At 38.1% G+C, this 17,125-nt stretch overlaps 1 protein-coding gene and 1 non-coding gene across 9 annotated transcripts in view; one reads left to right on the top strand and one right to left on the bottom strand.

The window, feature by feature from the left end:
- Nucleotides 1-17,125, bottom strand: part of NFIB (nuclear factor I B) — a 264,254-nt gene that overhangs the window by 203,255 nt on the left and 43,874 nt on the right. The window lies entirely within an intron of this gene.
- TRNAH-GUG lies at nucleotides 11,495-11,566 on the top strand. The gene has a single exon. It is a non-coding gene; the product is annotated as a tRNA-His (tRNA).

Genomic DNA, 17,125 nt, shown 5'->3' with positions numbered 1-17,125 from the left:
TGGGTCAAAATTTAAATCACTTGAATAAAACCCAAAAGGGTCTAGTTATGTAACAATCAGTTATTAGATTGCTACAAAAATCATAGGAGTTAGATGCAGTGGGATTTATGAAAACCAGCTCCCAGAGGGTATAACTTTAGATGTGCAACATAATACAATTTAATAGTGAACATGCTGTTCGTCTGTTTTGGAGAAAAGCTAATCTTTCCAAGAAAGCTTTCTAGGCATTATTGGTCACAGTTCCTGGTAAGGACAGAATGTCACAATCATCTATGCAACTTTGCGATTTGGAGCAGAAACATGTCACACTTATTAGAAGCTTCTCAGTTTGTACACATCAGTTAGCATATGCTGAGTCCAGGGACAGCAATGATCCAAAGGAGAAACATTATTTAAACTGGGCACATTTTGTCATAACTGGCTTTTGTTTTGTACCAAACTTTGAAAAATGAGGGCTTTTTTTTAGATTGTGTGAATTGCAGTGTCATCGAATGTAATTATTCTGATTTTCATGTCATTTGGTTTTTTTCCTTAAGCAACTGCTGGAGACTGAGGATTATATAATAATTATAACCACATAGTTATAACCATCTAGTAATATTTATAACCATATAATTATAATTAATAAATATTATACAGTAAAACTATGATGATATGATCATAGAATCATAGAATGGTCTGGGTGGGAAGGGACATTAAAGATCACCTAGTTCCAACACTGTGGCCATGGTCAGGGACATCTTCCACTAGACCAAGTTGCTCCAAGCCCCATCCAACATGGTCTTTGAACAGCTCCAGGAATGGCACCTCCACAACTACTCTAGACAAACTGTTCCAGTCTCTCACTACCCTCGCAGTAAAGAATTTCTTCCTGATACCATATCTAACCCTACTCTATTTTAGTATAAAGTCAGTAAAACAATAATCTCATCTTTCGTTAAGAAAAGAGCATCCCAAAATGTAGTTGCATGGTTTTTTCTCCCCTTTTGAGCAGCCCTTCAAAAAATGTGCTCTCTTGCTGTCTTAATGGTTTCACATAAAATCTCACAATGTCTGAACAGGTCTCAGGATTTTGAAAGACAGGACTGAGCAATTTTTCTGCTGTGACGGAAAAGAGATGTGAGGTATACCAAGCAGCAAATTAAACTCTTCAGTGCTGAAAGAGACATAACCAAATTTCCTTTACTATTAAAAATCTTAGTTTCTTTTCACAGTAAGGACTGACTTTCTAATGACTAGTGAAAAACACTGGTCTTGAGAAAGGCATCTTTGTCCGTTTGAACCCAGTAGTATTCATCAGTGCTCCAACACTCCTTGCAGATAATACTTTCACATCTTTTCCTTTAAGTGGTGCTTTTAACAAGCTAGATGAATAAGAAAATCTACTTTCCTGAAATGAATGGCAGAGCCCCAATCACTGTCCAGCCCTCATCCACGGGACCTAGGCAGATTCATATTCTTTTCTGCAGATCCAGCAGAGGGAGCATCCAGAAAAAAGTGCTCAATTGAAATAACAAGTTGTTTAAATTTTGGGGAAAGAACACATTGCCTAACCACATGAAAAAAGTCAAAATTATATGAAACAAGTTATTAAGTCTTAACAGACAAATCATTTGGAATGATTTTCATGCACAATTGTGTAATCTAGTAACACAACACAAAAAACCCCAAACCAAACCAAAACAAAACAAATAACCAACCAGCAAACCCCATGATCTGTGTTTGACTGCAATAATATTTTCATTGTGCTACATTTTCAGTCAAAATGAAGTCTAAAATCAGGATCAATTCTGTCATTTCAGTCACCATAAAAATGTATGTCATGACAGGCATGGCAGTTACCTCTTTCTGCTTAAACTTATTCTTAGTATAGGGCAATAGCATCTAAGTAAAACTATGGAACTGTATTGGTTAATACAGAGGAAGGCTTTAAATACTTCCAACCTATTATCGTTGTTCAGACTGTGGTTAGGTGTTTGGGTTTGAGACACATTTAGGAGATCACTATACTTGCTGCTGTTAAAATTATACACCTATTGTGGTTGACCTTCTTACATTTTTTCCATCTAAGATTTGAAAAGCATCTTTCCATTAGCCATGATAATTTACTTTATTGTCTTGATCTTACAGATATCAAAAATAATGTTGTCTGGATTTTACAGATATGAAAAAAAAAGGATTTGTAGTTAGACATCTTGCTGAGGACTGGGTGAGAACAGAGAAGAGAATTCAAATACCTGGTCTCTATTTGGTTTGCTCTCTCCACAAAATACCACAGTAATGAATGCACTGCAGACTGAGGACACTGATAGCATGCTGCAAAATGGGGAAGATAAGGTCATGTTTGATAAACATTTCTTAGTGTTGGCTATTACAGAAGAAGTGATTAATTGCCTCTGACTTATATTAACCTTTTCAGGTTATATCCATTTAAGACAGCTCACATAATTATTTTTTGGTAATTACTTGATTGCATAAGTATTAGGATTGTATAACTGTAATTGCTACTAATGCATCCTAAACAGAGTTCTTTAATTATGCTTAGGAGTATATCTGATTTTGAAATGACACTGACATATCATTTATATTATTAATATCTCAATATCATAGGCAATATACTATCTCTTCTGAGAAACAGAGATTTGCTAACATTAAGAAAATACATCCTCACAGTGCCTTTGAGGGTCAATTTACAGGTGTGTTCTAGTTTTGGCCAGGACCCAGAGGTTTATTCCATACCACTTTACACCATTGCCAGTGGAGGGGGCAAGGTAGTCACGGTCTTCCAAGAAGAAGGGTGAAAAACCAGTGGCATTACCTGCCACTGTTCATGGTCTCTAGGTCCATGGTCAGCATTTTTGCATTTGGATCACCCTCTTTTCCATACTTTTGTTGTTAATATTGTTGCTGTTACCATTTGTTTTATCTCGTTGTTTACAGTAAACTGTTCTTATCTCAACCCATTATCTTCACCTTTTGTACCTCCAAATCTCAACTCCATCCTGCCGAAGTGGCTAGGGGAAGGGAAATGGGGAGTGAACCAGAAGCATCTGATTTAGAAGAGTCTCAGTAGGGGCACTGAATTGGGAAGTACCAGTCCTAAACCATGACAAGGTGAAAAAACAATCTGCAGATTGAATGATATGCCTGCTGCAGTCAGCTGATGCAAGCCTATGGCCAACCTTCTTTTCATATTGCTGACAGGTGAGGTATCAACCATCCTAGCACAGAGGAGCTAGGTTAGTATTGCTGTTCCCTGTCAACATTCTCCAAAATCAGAAGTGTTTATGTCTCACTCATAACTAGTCTTTCCCACCATGAAAGATGTTTAGAGAGCACGTGTCATCCTGAGGGCCCAAGGAGAGGATGAGCACAAGGCTGGTTATGCCAGTGGTTGTGAACTGGTTATAATCTCTGGTGAAGGTAGCGGTGATTAACAGAGGAGGGAGGCAGCAGTAAACCCAGTTCAATTACAAACAGAACAGGATGTGAAGCTGCAATCACTTTGCAGCCCCAAACCTTATGAAAGCTCTTTCCTCATCACATGTTTAAGATGATTCTGATGTACATCAAAAAGAGAAAGATAGGAACATGGTGAGAATTATGTGGCAAACAACACTACTGCTTACAGAGAAAACCTGGTGTCACTTTCCTTTTGGCAACACATACAACTACTTTTTTCCCAAACCCACTATCTATTAAAGGGAGATTTTCAATGAAACAAATCAGATAATATTAATGAAAATCTGAATTCTTCAAATATTCAAAATGTAGACATAACTGGTTAAATCACTATGAAATAACAATCCTCTGTTTAGAGGATCAATTTAATAGCCACTGAACAGATTTTAATAGTTTTAAGTTCAGTTCTGAGATTCAGTTTATAATATTATCCAATTCCTAGACTGATTTTCAACCTGGTAATAACATTTTGTTATTTCACAGATATAATTTGACCAATTGTTTGAGCTTTTATAAAAGTAGGTATTCTCTAAAAATGTTCAAACAGCTCTCTCAGACCATTCAAATGCAGAGAAAAGCATCATGAATTAAATTTCTGAAGGAAGTCAGAAGTTTGACATTATTATGCCTGTTTCTTATGAGCTCCTGCTAGCTAAAACATAATTACCAGACAAATATAAGCCAAATAATTTTTATATTCTGCAGCTTTGGAACATAACAAAACATCATGAATATGAGATCTTAACAAATTTTAGCTGAATGTAGAGCCTTAAAAAAGGCAATTGGGGATTTTTTTAACAATGTATGTGTGGGGTTTGGTAGAATTTTTTTGGTTTATTCACTTGTTTGCATTCAGCAGATACAATAAAAGACCATATCACGGAGTGTAATGTCTTTGTAAATTTAGGACTGAAAACACTACAAAGTTCTGCCACCTCCAGAGTTTCAAAGGCCTCTATTAGAAGTGGCTCTCATTTTTTCATCCTCTGAGCAGCATTTTTCTTATTCCAAATAGCATATTCAAGAAGTAATTAGCACAACAAAATCTGATTATAATAATATGAAGACCCTTGTTTTAATGCTAACCAACGTAATATTTTTTAAAGTTTTCTGGTTTGTTACCAGGAATAGAAAATGAATTTATGCAGGATTTATAGTGCAGGTTGTTGAGCTGGTCCTTTAGGTAGATTTCACCGCACGCAATATAAGGGTCACAACTGAATTAACAAAAGCTTTCCCTGGAAAGATAAAGGCGTACAATAAATAAAAGAAAACAAAAATTACAGTATATTTTCATTGCAATCCAAGAAGTCTCACAGAAGCAGGAAAAGTGCTAGCATGTTTGTGGTCGACATTTGACAGTTGCCAATGGGATGATGTCAACAGGGAAATGAATTTGAGTTCTCATGGGCACCCTGGTACACTGCTGTTATCTCATTGACTAGTAGTATTTTACCAGCCTGGTGCTTTAGATTGTGTTGTCAGCATTATACAGAATGAACTTGTGATATACTTATACCATCCACTATGCCTGTGAGGTTGTTTAAAAAATCTTTAAGTCTGAAGAAAACTTACGAGGAAAACAGATGAGGAAAGATTTTTGATAGCCGAACAACAGCAAGAATAGTCCTACATAGATTATGTACAAGGACTTGAACATGGGATGTTCTGAGCAATGTTCTGGTGATACCAAGGTTACCTTTCCTTGAAAAAAAACATTTGTAACAGGAGGGGCAATATCCCTAAAAAGGATATTAGATATCAGAGAAGAAACCTGAAAGCATCTGTACAGAAGGTGAAGCACCGTTTCAAGCAAAATTGTACTAAGATTTGACCAATTTGCACAACAGTTCATATCTGCTTATGGATCTGCTTATGGACTATCTTGTCTTTTATTAATTTCTTATTACTTGTGTTGTGACATGATTTTACACTGGAAATCATGACCTACAGGAGCACCTGAAAGACAAAAGGAATCTGTGTGAGTTCCTTTAGGAACTGGTAGATGTTTTTTGTTTCCTGCAACTGCAATGGGTGCAGTCTGATAGCTGAAGGTAAATGCTTAGATATAGCAGCAAAATTTGTAAAGTTGCTTCAGCCACAGGTGCTATGAGCTGACAACAGTAGGCAAATGTGGCTGTCATCATATATCTATACCTTCAGGACCTCAAGGCAAGACCCCCTGGAAGAGATTAATATTTCTTCTGATCCACACACTTCTGATGTTTCCTAGGAATGGCAATATATTGCTAGAAGCATATATACTATGCTGCTAATGACTATTCGTGTATTAGAGGAATTAAGCGACTAGCCATTATGATAAAGATTTCAGGAAGCCAACAAAGTGTTTTGAAGTGAAGAAGCACAGGACTTGAGATGCACAGAATGAAAAACCAAGGCGTTCATATTTGCTGGTTGATGCTAAGCAGGACAATGCTGCCTAGACCCAGGTGAAATTACAAGGTGTTTGGCTGTAGAATTGCAACAAAAAGGTCATTTCATGCTTTGTTACATAAGTCTCTCGATGGAAATCTTTATATTGGAATATTTGAGAAAAACCTGTTTATTTCCAAGAAGAAAACGTCAACCTTATTAAAAAATGTTGAGGTTTCATATGCACCTTGTTTTACAAAAGCTAAGCTTCCAAGAGTCTAATGCATTTTCAAACAATTTTTCTTTTTATAAGCAATCTCTTAATTAAAAAAAATGGCTTTGTAATCCTTTTCCTATTTTGAAAGATGATCAGGTACCATCCATGATCAGATTCAATCTGGTTATAGGATTGAAATTATCAGATAAGTATTCCCTTGTAACAGCTGGTCTGAAATTTTTGCCAGTCCTCTGTATAAGAGAGGTGTGTAAACATTTCTTTTGTCTTTTTGCCTCATGCTTATTCTTTCCAAGAACAAGCTGTAAATCAAGTTAAATGTGGCTTCTGGAAAATTTCTCTCACTACTGCCATAGTTATCATAGAATCAAAGAATAGTCTGGGTCGGAAAGGACCTTAGAGATCATCTAGATCCAGCGCCCCTGCTATGGGCAGGGCCACCTTCCACTAGACCAGGTTGCCCCAAATCCTATCAACCTGGCCTTGAGCATTTGAATGGGGCATCCACAACTTCTCTGGGCAACCTGTTCTGGAGCCTCACCACACCTACATGCTTTTGTAAATAGCCTCTCTCCACCTCTTTTGTAGGCTCCCTTCAGGCACTGGATGGCCACAATTAGGTCACAATGAAGCTTTCTCTTTCCTGGCTGAACAAACCCAATTCTCCCAGCCTTTCCTCATAGGAGAGGTGCTCTGGTGGAAAAGTTTCTTCTGAACAGATGCAGTACAGTACTGTCTGAACAGCCAAGCCATCTACATTTGTTTGGCTGCTCTGCACTCTAACACCCAAAAGTCAGAATTTTGCAAGTGGGTCTTTTTTGTTTGTTTAAAATGGTGGCCTTGACTGTACCTATCTCTGTATCTACATCAACTATGAGTACAAAAGATAGGATTTCAAACCAGAAGTCTCCTAACAGTCTGTTCCGGTCTGACATGCTCATGACAGAGGGACATATCACCTCTAAACTGCTTTAGAGCTAGAACAACCTTCAAAAATAAAAAAAAATAAAATTAATACCAGTCATGAATTAAGACAGATTTTGTCATATGTGTGCCAGACAGACTGAAACAGCTGGATGTGATTGGTGCTGGCTTTCAGTATCTGCTCTTTTTCTCCTCTGGTTTCTTTTCAACATTATGTGAGTCATGTTTCTGCACCAGAACTCCAACTCAACAGAGTAATAGGACATTTTATGGATTTCCTCAGGATCACATATGTCTAATTTGCCAGACAGGTTTACTTAAAGGTAGGTTTATTATCCAGTGTATTGTTTAGACACTATAAAATTCATATCTAAGTAAAAAAACATTCACTAGCTTTTACATTAAGCCAGTACTGACATGAGATGAGAAATTAATTTTAAAAGTGATTTTAAATTGTGAGATATTCATCATCAAACTCAGGTTTTGATAAAGGATTTTTAAAAAAACTTTATTGGAAAAGACACTAACACACTTCAAAACCGAATCTTTTTTCTGTCTAATGCTACATTGCATACATACCCTAAGCATTCTGCAGTCTAATAAGATTCTCATAAAATCTACCACACATAACAACTCAGACAACTAAAAAATAAGTATAATTAGAGGCTCAATTTCTACATTTTGAATAGTTGCAGAGATAATACTGTGTTGCAAGCATTTAGTTTAACCACAAGAACTTTTCAGGCTAATTTAGTGATTCCTTGTCTTTAGGATGATTGCAATGAAACTTGGTTTATCAAAGAGTTTGCTTTGGAATGCACACCCCTTAGGGAGGTCCACTTACTTTTCTCAGAAAAGTGCGCAGGCCTTAGCAGCTGAGTTAGCTCTTCTGCATCCATAGCATAGCCCGGGAATAAGTCTCTTACTCTGGGGCTGTTTTGATGGAAGTTGTGTTACTATTTAAGTGTGCAATAACCCATAGCATGTATCCATGCTCTCCTTTACATTGCTATAATTACACGGGAACAGAAGTTCAGTGAAAATTTAAGTCATGATACACAAGGAAAGAAAGGCAGTAACATAAGGTGGGTGACACAGTGAGGGGATTTTACTAGCAACAACAGCAGAATCTGAGCTGTAGCAGTAACATTTCCTGCAATGTTGAGAACTGTACCACAGATGACTCCACAGATGCCTTGGGGCAGAGGTCTGCTCCACCATTGTGAGTTAGAAGACCCATATACCCAAATGTGGGTCTTGCTGTGCCCTAATAGCCACACACCGAACACAGAAAAGATGACTTTTGCTCAAATCTACTTGCCTCTGAGTTTTACCTTATTCTGGAGCCCTCCTTTCTTTGATGTTGCCATTGCTTGTTCTAATGTAAAGCAGCCTTACAACCCTATGAGCACAGCTAAGTTTCTTCTGCTTCTGCTGCCAAGTTAGGCCCAACCACTGGATCATTTTTGAATTGAAGCACTGGAAAAACAGTGTGTCAAGATTATTTCAAAGAGACCTGCTGGTGTTCAGTACCATTAGGTCAAGATTCTGAATTTCCAAATGGATCAAGGTCTTACCTAAATTTCAGCAAGTGCAGGCAATTAAAGAAACTAACATGCTATCAAACCAAATAATTCCCGGAGGCATATGCTTTGTATTCAGACATGCTGACAAGTCTAATGTGACAGGTTTTCCCTTGATGCCAACAGCAACTAGTCATGTTTTACAGTTACAAATGCACAAAATGAGTCAAAGACAGAAGCTTTGATTCTTACCTAGTAATGTTGCAAACATGCTTTTCAGTTTAAAACATTATAAAAATCACTCCTTTTCTTGAATGACACACAGTACCATGCAATTAGTAGCTTTGCACTGGGTTTTCTGACAAGAATATGGTTTATTTTCAACAAAAGAGACTAATGGAGGATGGAAGCAAGAGAGACAGATTACTGGGCTGCAAGTAGGCCTTAAATATGAAGTGGATAGGGATTTTATCTGCATTAGACTATGCACAAGTATTACAGATATAAAAGTCTTTCATTTAACACAAAGTTTTACAGAGAATTGCAATTAAAGCTATGCACACATGTTTAGGTGCAGAAATGTGGCCCTGTGCACTGATAAAATTATTTAGACCTTTGGATCAAATCCAGAACTGCAAATACTGGGAGAGAATAAAATCCAATAAATGGAATTAATTTGCAACACAATTGTGAATATTCCCATTATTATTCCAACACATACAACCAGGTACATTGGACGAAGATATTTAAAAAAAAAATAAAAATAAAAGAAAGAAAAAAAAGAAAAATATTGTGGTTTGAATACAGTGGTAAACTGACATATTTAAATTTATTTCTGGCTGCTAGATAGCCAATTCCTTTTTTCATAATCACTTGGAATTTGCCTGAAACAATGTAATCTATATTCATTCACCTTGGCAAAATGAGAAGCTGGAAAATTCCAGGAAATCTTGCTAATCCCATTTAAACATTCATATCCGTGACTGGGTACTTTTAACTCCCAGGAAAAATACGGCACACACGTGTGCTGGGCAAGATGCATGTTATAAAGCCTTTTTCAATTCTGAAAACATAGAAGAAGTCTTTGTACCAACTAAGATGCTCAATCTCTAGCTATTGCTTACTTCTCTGGTTCACACAGACTTTGTGGGTTTTGACAGGGAAGATTGTCAAGTTTTCAGTATCCCATTTCTTGGCACTCATGGACTCCCTCTGCTCAACTGCCTGTGCTGTTAAGCACATATATACATTTCAGAAATGTTAAAAAAATATTTTCAAGCACTGACATTTTATTTTTGGTTAACAGGTTTGGGTTGCTCTTATTGTTGGGGTTTTTTCCCTTTCCTGAGGATCCAAATCATTGAGGCTGCCTGGTCCCCCTGGAAATCTCAAGTACCACAATGACTTGAGCAGGGCCAGCCACAGCGAGTTGCTCAAGACCATATTGAGTCAGGTTTGCATACCTCAAGGAGGGAAACTCCACAACCTCTCTGGGCAATTGCTGTTTAACTACTCTCACAGTAAATAAGTTTTTCTTATATTTAAAAGGAATTTCCTTTATTTCAATTTCTGCCCATGACCTGCTGTCCTATCACTGCATACAAAATATAGGAGCCTGGCTCCAACATCTTTACCCTCCCATCAGATATTTATGCACATTGATAAATTCCCCCCCCTAAGCCTGCTCTTCTTGGGTGTAAAAAGTCCCAGATTCTCTGTTGAAGCTGCAAGCCCTTCATCATCTTAGTGGTTCTTCTGTGAACTCACCCCATCATGTTCACGATTCTATTGCACCCAAGAGCCCAGCACTGGCCACACCACCCAGATGTGTCCCACTGGTGCTGAGGACAGAGAGAGGGTCACCTCTCTTGACCTGTTGTTATGTTCTGCCTGATACAACCAGGCTGGCTTTCAGTCTCTTTGCTACTAGGGCACACTGCAGGCTCATAGTCAGCTTGGTGTCCATCAGGATTCCTAGGCCATTTCCTGTCAAGCTGCTCTCCTGTTGGTTAGCCCCCAGCATGTGCAGGTGCATGGGGTTGTTCATCTCTGGGTGCCGGGTTTGGAACTCTCACTTGTTGAGTTTCATGGAGTCTCTGTCAGCCATTTCTCCATCCTGATGAAGTCCCTTGTGATGGCAGACAACCATCTGGTGTATCCACCAATTCCTTCCACTTTTTTAACTAATTAACAAAATTGTGAAGATACTTGGTATTACCAATCTTTGCTTGCTATCACTGTCAGACACAGAATTAAAAAGTGAGACAAAATGGCAGATATTACATCTTTAATAAGACAATTATTAGAATAACTCTACTAAGAACACTTGTGTTTTGAAACATTAACTCTCAAACCTGAACAGAAATCCTTCTTTAATGACACACTTCTGTCAACATTTGTTATTTTACTAGATTTGATATTTTTCTGCCATGTCTGTTCAAAACCTGTCACAATCTGCCAGCTTGCTGTGACAGTCCAGTGGCTGGTTCTATGCGTTATGTCTGTGGCAACTTTGGTTCAAATCTGGCTTACAGCAGGAGGGGAACATGTGTTTTCGTGCTTCCTTTTCAACAGCTTTTAAAATAATTATGTAACTTCGAATGTACTTTCACCAGGTTTTCCCCCATTGCTTTCTGGAAACAGAAAGAAAAATCACAGCCCAAAATTACTGCACGTTTGAAGACAGATGTTGGCCAAACAGAAGGCAATGGAAGATTTCATCAACAGACTGCAGTTGCCAAAAGGAGCAGGAATATTTTTCTGCCACCATAACATTTGTGCCTGTCTCTGGCATGTATTCTGAAGGCAGCGCCGTTTTCAGCTGAGGGATGCCCGGGGGTGCCGCGATAGCAGTGGCCACGCCGGGGAGGGTGGCCGCAGGTGGCATGTTATAGCCGGCCCACACTAGGTGGCAATGCTTGCGCGGCTCTACAAAGGGGGACAGGAAACACTGCATCGGACGTGCCCTTCGCAGCCTGCCGTGATCGTATAGTGGTTAGTACTCTGCGTTGTGGCCGCAGCAACCTCGGTTCAAATCCGAGTCACGGCACGGTGGAAACGGAGTTGTTTTAGTCCTCACGTTTGGGCCCTGGTGCTGGAGACAGCACCGGGGAGGTGGCACCCACGCAAACCCTCCCTCGGCAGTAACTGCAGAAACGACTTCAGTGTCTGATGCACAGAAAAACAGGCGAGAGAAAGCAGTAGGCGCACAAAAGAAAGGTTCATACAGCTCATTGCTACCCGATAAGGCGGTTGGCACTCTTTGCACCATGAGTTTTTTGTCTCCTCCTGTGTGGATCACACAGATGTTGCTGTACTAATGTTGTCTGGGACAACATTTTCTCTGATTTCACACTGTCAGTTTTTTAACAAATGTCCCTGCCCTCTCCCAGCAAACATTGATTTCTTTCTATGATCTGTGCCCAGGGATTACCCACCACAAAGGAAAATTCCAGAAGAATTTTTCCAGAAAGAGCAGCAAAAGAGGCATGAAATTACATGCAAATTATTTCTTTACTGTGAGGCCATATAGTATCTTTACTCCAATAATTATGCACTTATGAGACGAGTAACCAATAGTAGCAAATGGAAGACATCGTGTATAGGTATAAATTTGATAAAAGAGAAGCAAGACACTGCTGGAAGTGCAGTGTCCTTTTGGGGGGGAAGGATGATGCAACTGAGAGGATTCTGCCACAAGGCAGAAAAATGGTCTAATAAGATTCTCAGTTTTTCAAAGCAACATTCATTCCTCCTGCCTATACTGCCTGGTGGTCATTTCTGTCTATTAAGGCAGGGGTGCTAGGGACCAGTGATTTTCCAGTGTGAAAATGGCAAGGTAAGGAAGCTGGCTGAAAGGCACAAGGGAAGAAATTTTGAAGAAACACTGACAAGGGCCTATTGTTGGCACTTTGTATACTGTCTGAACCATGTGGTAACACAGTTCTAATTTGTTATTAATAGAATATGCTCAAAAATTTATCAACAAACTTAGATTATGTAACCAATTGTAATTTTATCTGTAAATAGCTACACATGTTGATGACTGAAGTAAAAACTGCTCATTTTGACCAAATTATTTCTTCATACTGAAGCACATGGCCTGACTACAGGTAAAAAGAAGAAACAGGCTGAAAAAGGAGGAAGAACAAGTATTAATTTATGGCAAATTGATTTATTTCACAGTTTCTAACAGCTGAGGCCAGATTCTCAAAAGCTTTTCTTACTGAAGATAGTGTATGTCCTTCTGAGGTCAAACACTATTTAGGCAACAAGAGAGAGTCTTCACAACTCTTGGCAAACTTCCTCCAGCTGTCTGTCCAGAGCTAAGTAAGGAAGCGAGACTGTCTTGAAACTATTAAGATGAAAAGGGTTTTAAAGCAGGGTTCACATAACCATGAAGACCAGCAGGGAATATTTAATTCCATTAAACCCATCTATCAGCAAACAAAAATAAGAATGACCTTATGGTAAAACAAAGCTGGTGAATCAACCACAAATCTCTCTCTAGAAATTACATTTTTGTCTTTCTGGAAGACTTCATGTTTCTTGTATCAGGCCTTCTAGAGTTCTTTTGCAATTTATTTTTAAGTCAAGCTCAGTTCTTATGCAAAGAACCCCAACAACACAGCCTTCAAAACATATTTCCTAAGAGAATTTTCTATTATATGCTAGCTTTCTTACTGTTGCTTTACCAAAATTATTCAGACTTTGCTTTCTCAAGTGTAACAGTAAAATACCAATTTATCCCATGTGGTTTGAATACAGATATCTTCATGGCTGTATCATAAGGAATTTTACTTCTCTGTGCCAATACAAAGGTCGGTACACCTCCTCACCTTCAGCTGCATGGTAAATAAAAAAAAAGTGCAGGTCCAAGAACAAGCACATCCTAGTATGCCAGATTTTCCTAGAGTTTAGACACAAGTATGGAGGGTAAAATAAGAGGTTTGCTACTCATATTAGGGAACAACAACAGAAAAAAAAATCATTATTTGAGGAGACTGGAAGCACGAGATCTAAACTTGGAATTCAGGAATCCACAAGAAAGAAGTTACCAGAAAAATTGAGGGAAGTCTGTTGCTGGCTCCATGCACAGTTTTCAGGTGCAAAAGGCACATAGGTGCTGGTTTTGCAGCACAGAGACACTGATTATGTTAACATTACAGACTGTGTTATGAAAGATGATTTTTGCTAATTAGCACAAAACATCAAAACTATACTCTCTTCTTAAAGATTTTTAAAGCACTGTGTTTTGAGATCCTTTTGGATGGAGGCTTTTTTGTGGTACAGAAGGAATTCTTTTGGAAGCAGTATCACAGCGTTGTATCCTGAGTTGTATTTGGTGCAGAGAAACCACACACAGCATTTCTGCATAAAACAGTGGAGGAAAAAGTTGTAAAACATTAAGCACAAGAATTAATTTCATGAAGCTTTGTGAAAGTGATATTTATCTTTCAATTGTTTTGAATCTGAATGAAAGAGCTGATTATGTTTCTGTGAAATGAGAACTTGGAATTTTAAGATGAAAACACATAGAGAAATAAAAACAACAACAACAACAAAGTGAAACATAAACCATTAGTTAGGTTTGGAGACATTTGGTGTGTTTGTATTTGTGCTGAGATTTTTGATGAAAAAGTAAAATGAGGCCCTACTCAGTAGCTTGAATTGTAGTGCAAAAGGTTGTAAGATTCAAATATGAGTCAAAGCTTAACCCAAAGCAGTACAAGTCAAAAGCTTAAAAAATTGAACAATGGTCTTTACGTGTTCTGGTCCAGCTCTCTCCAGTGCTGCAGCTGCTGAAGCATTATGAATAAGAAGCAGTCTCATTTAGGGATGAGGACATGCTTTCTCAAGAAACACCAAAGACAGATTATGAGAACAGAACTGCAACATCAGACATTGTTCATGTAGTTCTGTTTACACATCAGGCTCAGGAATCTCTCTGTCTGCCAAATTTTTCCCAATTACTACCCATTCTGCAATAATAGCCTGTAAACTCAGAGCTGAATTTCCAGAGGTAAAATCATCCCACCTGTGAAGTGAATTCCTGGCATTCTTTGTTAAAGCACAACCAGGTATTTAAGGTTTCAGAAGTTCTTTTTACCACATATTTCCTTTCAAAGAGTCTACTTGAACACAGCCTTTTGAAAGGATTTCAGAGGGGACCTATAAATTTTTAATATGAGCTGCACTCCTGTTAAGAGAATGAAAAAACAGAATTAATTTGATTTGATGACTGTAGATTCAAAACAGTCACTGCCTTCTATCCTGCTCAACCCCCAATGTGGACATCAGACAGGATACAACTTCGCTGCACTCCTGAAAAACAAAGGAAGAATAACAGTAACCTACAATAGCTTCTATTAATGTTTCAGAAGTTTTTCAAGACTTTCCCTTCAGTGCTGCCTTTTTAAAAATTAGGTGTCTTTCTCTGTAACTTAAAAAGTCTAGCAGTTTTAGCCCTAATCAACAGCTAATGTTAAAATACAATAACAAGAAACAAATCTCTCCCCAAGAACTTGGTGAGTACATCACAGTTTTTAGTTTCAGTGCCAAGAAGCAAAGTACTTGTGCTGGAGATGTGGAGATAGACATCTCCATGTCCTAAAGATTTTAGATCTTATGCAGAATGAGCCATGCATGAGAACAATAGCAAGCACAAAATGACATGGGAGAGCTGCAAAGAAAGACATGTACTCTCTTCTCCTGCCTTGTTTTTAAATAACTATTAATTTCACGCTTGCTTTCAGCTTGCTGCCTAAAGGTAGAGAAGGCTGCTGAAGTGAACCTTTCTCTCTGGCCTCCAAATCGTCCTTAGACATTAAAAAATTAGAACTTCAGAAACAAATTATGTAAACCTGTTAATATTTTTAATGTATTATTATTATTTAGACCACTGCTTCCATCTGGATAAGTGTTTTGTGTATGTGTGTGCTAGACATGATGACCTGCATATTCCAGAAACATGCAGGCAATTCTTTGTGTAATTCAAGGTTCAAAATCAGTTCCAGGATAACCTCTTTGTGTTTCCTAGTCTGCAATCCTGTTATCCTTGGAAACTCTTTTGCACTGAAGTTTTTGTTTTCTTTTTTCTAATGAGAAGGGAAAATTGATAAATATTTTCTCAGGAAGTGGAATGTTGGGAGCCATCTGCACTTGCATGCTTATATTCCAAAATGAAGCTGGTTTTTAATTGTCACTTTCTTGTGAGAAGAATAAATAACTGCAGGGGGAAGTTGTAAGAAAGGTCTGATACCTGCCTACACCATTCTTGATCTCAGTTTATAGCATGACCATTGAGCTAGCAAAACAAATATTGGTATCCGAAATAAAATAAATCAAAGAGAATAACTACTGTTTCCCAGTAAGTCATCATAAAACAAGACTAAATTTTTTGAAAAGTGATCTTGGAATTTTTCTACTGTCCTATTGAAATGCTTCAAAATCATCAATATTACTATAATTAGAAATAAGGTAATATTTAGCTACAGATGAACACTGGATAGAGAGAAGTCAGTTCCAGGGAGGTTGACGTCAAGCAGGGGTGAACTTTGAGTGCTTTAGCAGCCTCAGGATGATGCATGAGTAGAGCAAAATTTGAATTTCTTTTTTAGGACTTAATTCACTAGGACTGTTTAAAGAGTATGTGCACCTGTGATGAGTTAATTTGGTATTTCTGGATTTCATAAAATCTAACTCAGCAGATGACATTTCTGAAAGACTACAGCAGGGATAGAGTATGAAAGATCATCCTGGTCTCTTTCATGCTAGTGGATATTTCTAAATTGCTTTCTTTTGGGAAATCAGTCACATCTGTCTCATCAATTAGACCAAGAATTCACAAGCTAATTGCTCTGACATGCTCCTAAAAGGCTGAATGATATTTAGACAGGAAATTGAAGGCCAATCAGAGGAATAATCATAGATACTTTAAAAACACAACACAAAGAGCTCATGTGAACCTGAGGAAGGTCATAACATGCCAGTGATCACTAGTCTACTACACTAAAACTGGGACACCTAAGCCCACAGCCTCCAGAGGTGAAGTGCCCTCCCAGGCATGCAGGGCTTTCGTTTTTCCTGACAGTGGTGCTAAAAAAGATTTGTTTCGCTTCCTCACTCATACCTTTAGGATGGTAAAGAATTTTCCTGCTCCCTTGGAGAGAGAGAAAGGCACCTGTCATTCACACTCTGAAGCAGCTGGCGTGTTGTGTGAAGCTTGAATCCGTCTGGGCTTCTTGGAGATGTTATCCATTATAAAGGTGCTGATGTCCCATCAGATGCAGCAGTGAGAGAAAAGCGGTGCTTGCTCTTGAATTGGCTCCATATCAAATAAAAGGACCAACTACCAGAAACTCTATTCAGTAGCTTTCAAATTATTTGATTAACTCATAATAATGATGTTTTATAGATGTAGTTACTACCAGTTATGTAATTTTTTTGTTTGGTTATTGCACAAACGGCTTTTAGTTACCATAACCAATTCACTAAATCAAAATGGTAATTTTAGAAATCTTCATGCTGAGAATCTGAGGTCATACTGCTCAGTGAAACAGGACAGTAAAATTACACACTGTTCCTACTACAAAAACAAAGAGAATCA

The sequence above is a fragment of the Corvus kubaryi genome, unplaced genomic scaffold (genome assembly GCF_017639235.1).
Source record: "Corvus kubaryi isolate FWS band 111438036 unplaced genomic scaffold, C.kubaryi_AGA036_p1.0 split1-37296, whole genome shotgun sequence".
Taxonomy (NCBI): Eukaryota; Metazoa; Chordata; class Aves; order Passeriformes; family Corvidae; genus Corvus; species Corvus kubaryi.
The sequence above is the reverse complement of the archived record's forward strand: the minus strand, read 5'-3'. Positions and strand labels throughout refer to the sequence as shown.